The sequence below is a fragment of the Electrona antarctica genome (genome assembly GCF_951216825.1).
Source record: "Electrona antarctica genome assembly, chromosome: 4".
NCBI classification, from domain to species: Eukaryota; Metazoa; Chordata; class Actinopteri; order Myctophiformes; family Myctophidae; genus Electrona; species Electrona antarctica.
This window is the reverse complement of record NC_136809.1, coordinates 43,938,919-43,946,381: the sequence shown is the minus strand read 5'-3', so window position 1 is coordinate 43,946,381 and position 7,463 is coordinate 43,938,919. Positions and strand designations below refer to the sequence as shown.

The window sequence follows — 7,463 nt, the reverse complement described above, 5'->3', positions numbered from 1 at the left end:
GAGAGAGAGAGAGAGAGAGAGAGAGAGAGAGAGAGAGATGTGAGTTAAATTAGACTGTCTGTTAGCCTGATGATGGATATTTAGGGCTCCATCTTGCGTGACCACTTACCCCTTATCCCTAAACGTATTTGCCATTTTTTTTACTATAGCCTAGTTTTTATTTTAAAATAGTTCAACTAGCCGATCTACATCAACACATTGTGAGCTTGTAGATCGAAAACACGGAAACTCGCTCGCTTTAGAGCGCTCGGTGGTGTCTCTCGTGGCTCAGGTTCAGTAGAGAGGGCGCCCCTCCGTCACGGTCTATGGGGAGGATTTGGGGGTTTTCTAGGCATTTATGTACGTAATTGCAATCCGTGCTATTTCACCGTGTTTGGGTGAGACCGGGTAGAGTTTACAGTGTGGACTCGGAGTGTGTGGATCTTCCCTTCCCTGCACGTTATCCCTGCTTACACATTGCAGTTGGTTTTCGCTGCATTAAGAGTGTGTGTGTGTGCATGTGTGCGTGCGTGCGTGCGTGCGTGCGTGACTGTACGACGAGACTGAACATAATAATTCAGTAATTTTCAAGTTTGAATGTACGTTAGTTAGACTTTTAGGTTCATTAATAGCAGCTGATGCTTGTATTTGCTTTCGTGTGCTGCTCTCGTAGTGGAACCAGTCGTACGACAAGCAACCTGTCCAGGAAAAGTAAATTTCGTAGAAGATGCAAAATAAAGCGAGACGTTCTTGTGGGTGATATACGTAGAAAATTCATAGCAGAACTGAAATGAAATGACTCTTTATGTGACAGCGTAGATCTGCCTCTCCTCTCAAGTGCTTTGGAGCTCACACTTGTGTTTTTCAGTTACTGTACTCAATGGTAATTATAATCCTCTCTCTCTCTCTCTCTCTCTTCTCCTCCCTTTCTTCTCTCTTTCTATTTGCAGTTTGACGTGTTGGGAAACATCTTAAGGTAAGCCAGCATCTCCTTTCATTGTTTTCCTTCTGTTTTGTTTTCTTCCACTGATTTTCAACCCACAAAATAAGCACAGTGTGCTGCCGTCGGTACTTGGCACGCTGTTTGAATCACGAAGCAATCTGCATCTTCAACCTGTTATTTGGCCCAGCCTCCCGCTCGGCAAAAACACAATTATACATTGTTAGGAATACAAAGAGACGCTTTCATCTAGGACTCCCACTGACCTTCCTGGGTAAAGCAAGCCACGATGCGGGTAGAGTGGCCCGTAGAGCAGCCGAATGGGAACCGTAAGGTTCCCAGTTCGATCCCGGGCTCCCCCACAGTTAGTGTCGAAGTGTCCTTGAGCAAGACTCTGAAGCCCTAATTGAGCCCGATGTGCAGGTTGGTGCCTTGCATGGTTTCCTCCTACATCGGTGTATGAATGTGTGTGTGAATGGGTGAATGTAATGCACAATATATGTAAAGCGCTTTGGATAAAAGCGATATATAAATGCACCATGTGCCATTTACCATTTAAAGGGTAAGTGATATTTTGGTTAAAACTAACCCTTTTAAATGGCTAAAGCACTATATTCTGATAGTAATCATTGCTATAGTGTTTGCTCAGTACTCTCCCCGTCTCTCCAGCTCTCGAAATTACATTTGCAGGTGGGTTGCCAATTTCAGCCAATCAGGAGAGAGCAATCATTTATCAGAATCAGAATCGGCTTTATCGTCACATCACAGGTTTAAAGAAGTAAAGTGTGGTGAAATTAGTTTTTGTACCTCACAACATCAGCGTCACTTTTATAACGTTCCAGTTTATATAGATATAGATATATATATATAAAATCGCTGCAGGGTTTAAAGGAGCTTTCAGTGATTTGGGTGATTTGGAAAAGAACCCGGTCCGCCCCGGTAACAAGATGTGCACATGCACACACTCTACAGTGGGGGAAGTACAACAGACCAACAGCACATGCACCAAGGCCCGCCCCACTCGATGGAGGAAGGCCCCTCTCATCCTGATTGGATGAAGGCTTTGCCACCCAAAGCCCAAACCGAAACTAGGGTTTTTTGACCCCAGGGGCTCACTGGGGACAGGGAGGAACTCCTTATATGGTCAGCACACTTTATAGTAGGGAGGATTATCCAAAAAATAAGAAAAAATAAGTGATATTTGAATTAAGTGAAATCACTGAATATACCTTTAACCGTATACTTAATTGACTGGGGTCCCCCAGGGCTCTATATTTGGCCCTCACCTTTTTCCTTCTACACCAAATCTCCTCAATGAAATAATCCGATGAACTGTACCTTTCTTATAGGTGTGCTATTTTTTTAACTGAATGTTCAGAGCTAGCTTGTGTGGTTTAAGGTCATATTTATAGCAATAATAAATATGATATTGATATACTGTATGTCATTTATTTGATATACTGTATGTGTGTGTTTAGAGGCTGTCACAGGCCGTTAGTCTTCTGTTTTTTACGCCCTTGTTGTTTGCTTCTAGATTACAGAACCCTGCTTTAGCACCTCTAATTCCTATTATTTATAGGGTGAACTGGGCTAGCAATAACACCAAAAGGCTCCCCTGTGGGGTTTGGAATAGATTAAACAGAAAATTAAATGGAGTTACAATGCGTTGCGGTTTGGCCTTGTGGTTGGACATGCTCGCTGACTGGATGACATTTAACTTCAGTGTGAGCACGTGTAAATCATGTGCTCTCCCATGGCAGTGAACGCATGTTACCTATACCTAGCATAACAGGTTTGATGCATTGACTCGTGTGTGTGTGTGTGTGTGTGTGTGTGTGTGTGTGTGTGTGTGTGTGTGTGTGTGTGTGTGTGTGTGTGTGTGTGTGTGTGTGTGTGCGTGTGTGTGCGCATGTGCGTGAGTGTGCGCACGTGTGCTTTGTGTCAGAGAACAATAACGGTCCAACATAATTGTCCATACATACTGTAGGTAGGCTATACCTTTTATTTGTGTGTGTACATCTATGTCCTTCCACGTGACTCTGTCTTTCCTTGCGTGTGTGTGCATGTGCATGCGTGTGTGTGTGTGCATGCCTGCACGTGTATGTTTGCGCGCACGTGCGTCCAGATTTAACAGTGTCTGGTTTCTAGCGTCGGGTTCAGGGCTCTGTTGGGACCGTGTGTTGAGCCTCATTAGTGGCCTGGTTTGGACTGTCTGGCACACATGCTGCTACTGGAGACTCACTCGGGGGCACGACAGAGTCATATGGTACCCCCACTGCTGCCCCATCTGTCACGCTGACCCCCTCGCCACTGTGGTGCAAAGTAACTAAGTACCTTTACTTGAGTACTGTCATTAAAGGGATATTTCACTTTTTAGTCTACTCAGACTTATGTGAACACCGACAGTTTTTAAAGAATGATTACTACTGTATATGCCAGGATATCTCCCCGTCCAACCCTTATTTTTGAAGATCCAAAACACCGCGACCGAAACCAGATTGAATGGTGTGTGTGTTTTCGGATCGGTTGTTGACGTCTCACTAGCTGATGAGAAGTACACGTCGGCGCCATTAATGTGACCGCTAGGCTCCGTGCAATAAGTGTTGTTTTGACCAGAAATGCCGCCTGGGACGGGGATTTGAAGCTATACTGAAAGCGTGCGTGATGGCGCAGTCCAGTCTTATGACTAACAACAGATAGCCATCCAAAGCTAATGTGAGTAGCCTTTCCACTAGATCGGATCAAAACATTTTATACAACTGAATTTACAGTACAGTACGTGTTTTGGCGCTTGTAGGCTACGTTTTTTGGCGGGGATTGTGTTAAGATGGAGTCCTGTGTCCCCTTGAAATGGGCTCTGAAGCTGCAAATAGCTGGGCACACCGATTTACTGGTTCCAACTGACCCTTGGCTCTCAAAGTGTTAACACTTTTTTTTGGATGTTTATAGATGCTTTTTTTCACCACTGACCCTCTCTGGAGAACGAGGGCCTGGTTTACGCTGTAGGCTAGTGTCGCACGTCCAAAATAGACCATCTACTTAGCTTGTATGGTGGTGGTGGGAAAAGTACTCACATAGAGTAAAAGTAAAAGTATCAATCAATACCGCAATGTAGAAATACTCTATTGGTATACTCTATTGGTATCAAAATGTATACTCTAAATGTGTACTAAAGTACTCATTATGCAGAATGTACCATTTCAGCCAGCTCGCATCGCGATATTGGGCTCAAGTGGTTAATGTATGCTTTGTGATACCAATCGGTGATCTAAATCTACAAAGTAACTAGTAGTAACTAAAGTTTTCAAATAAATGTAGTGGAGTAAAAGTACAATATTTGGAACCAATATGTAGTGAAGTAGAAGTAAAAAGTACAAATACCTCAGAATTGTACTTGAGTACAGTACTCAAGTAAACGCACTTTACACCACTGCTTGTAGCTCGGCTATTTCCGCTGCGCAGCCCGACGTGCAGCCAAGTGTAAATGAGACCTCATTCTAAGCTGTGCGTCTGCGTCTGCGTCTGCATCTGCGCCTGCGTCTGCGTCTGCGTCTGCGCCTGCGTCTGCGTCTGCGTCTGCGTCTGCGTCTGCGCCTGCGTCTGCGTCTGCGTCTGCGTCTGCGTCTGCGTCTGCGTCTGCGTCTGTGTCTGTGTCTGCGTCTGCGCCTGCGCCTGCGTCTATCTCGGTGTGGTCCATGCATGCCAGTCAGGTCAGTCCTAATCATTCCAGTTGGCAGGAAGCAGCAGTGAAGAGATGAATCAGTGGGAAAATGGGCCAATCACGGAGCCTGGGATGTCTGAGGCTGTGATGATGACGTTTTGGGGCTATTGGAATAATATCATTCTGTTTGATGTAAAGATATAAAGGAGAAGCCCTCGGATGCACCCGGTGTCTCAGCATGCTGCATCCTGCTGTCCGTCTGCACGCCCACACACACTGCCAACACACGCATGCACACTCACACACTACCAACACACGCACGCACGCACGCACGCACGCACGCACGCACGCACGCACGCACGCACGCACGCACGCACGCACGTGCACGTATATGATAGATATACTGTAGACAGACAGACAGACAGACAGACAGACAGACAGCAACACATAGTCTCGGCCATGCTTTCGTGTAGCCTGGGACGAATACCATTTCTGATCCGGTCGGGAGAGGATGATAACTAACGTCATGTTGTAGTCACTGCTTTGTCTGGTTTGTAATCATCAGGCCGGAACCACCAAACCGGAATCAGAATAACCCAAAATAATTCCCTGCGATCAAGTGCACCATAAAAAAATTATAAATAAAATAACATCAGGTGTGTTATAGACCCGGATCACACATTGTGGAACTCAGATCAGGCTTGGACGCAGATCAGAGGTTAGGGTTAGGGTTAGGGTTAGGCTTGGACGCAGATCAGGCTTGGACGCAGATCAGGCTTGGACGCAGATCAGGCTTGGACGCAGATCAGGCTTGGACGCAGATCAGAGGTGGAAACTTGGAAAGTCATGGTGATGCGAGGTTAATGCCTTCGGCCTGGCGGCGACTATAACACTAATTGTGTATGCATGTTGTATATATTTATGATGTACCTAGCTGACAGTGTTGGATTAATATTTCCACTCAGCTGGAGAAAGGTTAATTAGCACGTCCATCCGTTATATCCCCCTCTTCACGCACGCACGCACGCACGCACGCACGCACACGCACACGCACACGCACACGCACACGCACACACTCGCTCACTCAACAGGAGCGGTGTCCCATTGAGTGAGTGAGTGAAGCGAGCGACTGATAAATGTCTCGGTGTTCAACATTCACTAACATTCGCCCCAGTTTTTCCAGCACAATTAGAGCTAATAACACTGGTTTTTGAGGCTCACGTAAATGTTTATCATGCTCTGTTGTTGTCCTGTCACTGCGGGTGTTCTTAAGTGATCAAATAATTATGAAAACACCAGGTGGAGAAGAATTAAGGCTCTTTTTTCAAGATATGGTCACACACCCTGTACCCTATCTGGACACAAGCAGTGCACGTGGGCGCGACGCATTGTGAGCTTGTAGATCTTCTGCATACTTGTAGATCTACATGCTCACAACGTGTCTCAACGCGGTGCGTTGTGAGCTTGTAGATCTAGTCACAACGTGTCGCTGCGTGAGCTTGTAGATCTACATGCTCAGTGACAACGTGTCGCAGCGCGGTGCGTTGTGAGCTTCTAGATCTAGTCACAACGTGTCGCAGCGCGGTGCGTTGTGAGCTTGTAGATCTAGTCACAACGTGTCGCAGCACGGTGCGTTGTGAGCTTGTAGATCTAGTCACAATGTGTCGCAGCGCGGTGCGTTGTGAGCTTGTAGATCTAGTCACAACGTGTCGCAGTGCGTTGCGTTGTGAGCTTGTAGATCTAGTCACAACGTGTCGCAGCGTGGTGCGTTGTGATCTTGTAGATCTACATGCTCAGTCACAACGTGTCGCAGCGTGGTGCGTTGTGAGCTTGTAGATCTAGTCACAACGTGTCGCAGCGCGGTGCGTTGTGAGCTTGTAGATCTAGTCACAACGTGTCGCAGCGCGGTGCGTTGTGAGCTTGTAGATCTAGTCACAATGTGTCGCAGCGCAGTGCGTTGTGAGCTTGTAGATCTAGTCACAATGTGTCGCAGCGCGGTGCGTTGTGAGCTTGTAGATCTAGTCACAATGTGTCGCAGCGCGGTGCGTTGTGAGCTCGCACGTCATCTGCTGTTTTCCTGCCCTAGAAAAGTTGCACTAGGGTTCACATGGTTATTAATCCTCCACCATCCTTCTATGCTCGCTCCTCCACCTCCTCTCCGCCTCATTTCCTAGCTAGTCTAGACAGCCTCAGCAGCTGAGGCTGAGGTTAGGGGGCAGTGGTGCCGTGGTGGGGTGTGTGTGTGTGTGTGTGTGTGTGTGTGTGTGTGTGTGTGTGTGTGTGTGTGTGTGTGTGTGTGTGTGTGTGTGTGTGTGTGTGTGTGTGTGTGTGTGTGTGTGTGTGTGTGTGTGTGTGTGTGTGTTTGGGGGGGGGGGGTGATGACTTCACAACATGGGTGCCACCCGAGGCTTGCCACGGATGCTAAAAACAGCTAACGAACGGTAAGTAAAATACTATAAATTCTGGATTAAATGACATTAGAGAAACCCGAGATTTCACGGGTTTGACACACGAGGGATACAAGCATTAAACCCGAGAAATCCCGCAATTTCTGTTCTTAAGATTGGGTCGGACAGAAATCCATATTCTTCTATTCTCCATATTCTTACTTTTTGTAAATGAACGCCGGCCCTAATAATAATGAGGTTTCCACCCCGACAGAGGTGATAATAATGAGGTTTCCACCCCGACAGAGACAGAGGTGATATGGAGTTATGGACGCATGAGGAAGGAGATCTAGAGGGATTAAATAGATGAAGGAATATGAGATTACTGGATTAGGAATATTACTGATATGATCCTGTGCAGGAGAGGGGGGGGGGGGGGGTACTCAAATTATTTACTTAAGTATCAATAATACTGCAATGTAGAAATACTTTTTTT

At 46.4% G+C, this 7,463-nt stretch overlaps 1 protein-coding gene across 3 annotated transcripts in view; it reads left to right on the top strand.

Annotated features, from left to right (window-relative positions):
• LOC306922422 (receptor-type tyrosine-protein phosphatase delta-like) overlaps nt 1–7,463 on the top strand; it is a 266,548-nt gene that overhangs the window by 41,297 nt on the left and 217,788 nt on the right. For all 3 annotated transcript variants that reach the window (XM_079500021.1, XM_079500020.1, XM_079500019.1), the window contains exon 2: nt 930–955. The gene's annotated coding sequence lies outside the window, so the exon portion shown is untranslated. The remainder of the gene's footprint in view (nt 1–929; nt 956–7,463) is intronic.